The sequence below is a fragment of the Panthera onca genome, chromosome A2 (assembly GCF_046562875.1).
Source record: "Panthera onca isolate mPanOnc1 chromosome A2, mPanOnc1 haplotype 2, whole genome shotgun sequence".
Lineage (NCBI taxonomy): Eukaryota > Metazoa > Chordata > Mammalia > Carnivora > Felidae > Panthera > Panthera onca.
In genome coordinates, this window is record NC_138340.1 from 2,840,808 (window position 1) to 2,842,464 (window position 1,657).

The following is a 1,657-nucleotide window of genomic DNA, read 5'->3' on the forward strand; positions in this document are numbered from 1 at the left end:
GGCGGGGCCCTCTGGGAAGGGGGAGATTGTGGGGTGGCAATGGTGCCGCTAAGTTTAGCGAATCGAAATGAGAATTTGACCCTTCGGAGTGCGCGCGTTAAGCGCGCGCAATCCTGAAAACACACGAAGATAATAAATAATAAATAAAACACCCCCAAACTAGTGTTGCTGTGGGAGGCAGGAGAGCTTGGGCAGGGAAGGGGGAGGAGGGGCGAGGGTCTGGGGGTGGGGGGACGCAGCTTCTGACCCTCCTCCTTCCTCCTCTCACATCCCTGCTCCTTGGTTCCCATTTTACAGGCTGGGAAACGGAGGCTCCCGGCTGGGGCCGGTTTCCTGGTTTCTGGCGCCCCCTGGTGGCTATTACCGTCAGCACCAGGGACTCCACGCGTCGTCTATGCTATAATTCACTCATTCATTCATTCACTTTTGCCACAAATTATCTACTGAACACCTACTGTATACCAGGCGCTGTTCCAGGCCACGGAGACACGGGAATGAACAAGACAAAACCCCTAAGCTCAATGAGGCGACAGTCTGCAAAGGCGGATATAAGCGGGCACAAGACACAAGGTAGTTTCAGGTGCTGCTAAATGCTTCGGAAACAATACAGATTTGGTACCACGACGACAGAACGGGATGGATAAAGACGAACTTAACGGATAATGCGTTAGGATGCATTAAGCGCCTGCCCGGCGTGGTCCCATGCGACCATCATGCAAGCCGATTTAAATGGAAAACTTCCAATGTGGTTTTAAATGTTCTAGGAATCACAGTTTGAAGGGGGAAAAAGTGACCAGGGAGGGTGAATTTTAACAGTATGGGGCGCCTGGGTGGTTCAGTCGGTTGAGCGTCCGATCAGCCCCCCGGGGTCATGACCTCACGATTCGTGAGTTCGAGCCCCACATCAGGCTCTGCGCTCTCGGTGCAGAGCCTGCTTGGGATCCTCTGATCCTCTCCCTCCCTCTCTCTTTCTCTCTCTCTCTCTCTCTGCCCCTCCCGTGCTCACCCTCTCTGTCTCAAAAATAAATAAAACATTTTAATAAAAAAAAAAAATATGTCGTTTAACCCAGTACATCCGAAGTATTGTCATTTCAACGCGGAATCAATATTAAAAAGAGCGACGCGTTTCACCTTCTTTTTCGCTGAGCCTTCCAGACCCACGTGTGCCTTACACTCACCCAAACCTTGTCCTTCCGCCCCGTGGGTGGATAGTGGCTGGAGGGTGCGGGCCTACTGGGCGCCCACTTGACAAACACGCATTCATTTCTTCGACCTTCGAAACAGCCCTAGGAAGCAGGTGCTTAGTGTTTTCCCCACTTCTCGGTCGAGGAAACTGACAAGGTTCGGTGACTTGCCCAAGGCCACCCAGCAGGGAAACGGTTGACCCTTCCTGGCCTCGGAATCCCGGCAGGTGAGCCTGGGGCCGAGAGGCGGAATTGGCGCTCAGATCTGTCCGGTGGGAAGTGGACCGTCTCTCGGCAAGTGCAAGGGCCTGGCGGTCTCGGGTTCAAGGACTGTAGTGAGAAGGGGGGCGGGGGTTTCCCCCGAGGACCTGCCCGCATGTCCCAGTCCCCGCGCTGACGCCAGGGGCTCAAGGTTCAGCGGTGTGAGCAGGGCGGGAGCCCGGCGTCCCCGGGCCTCTGGGTGAGCAGGGGTT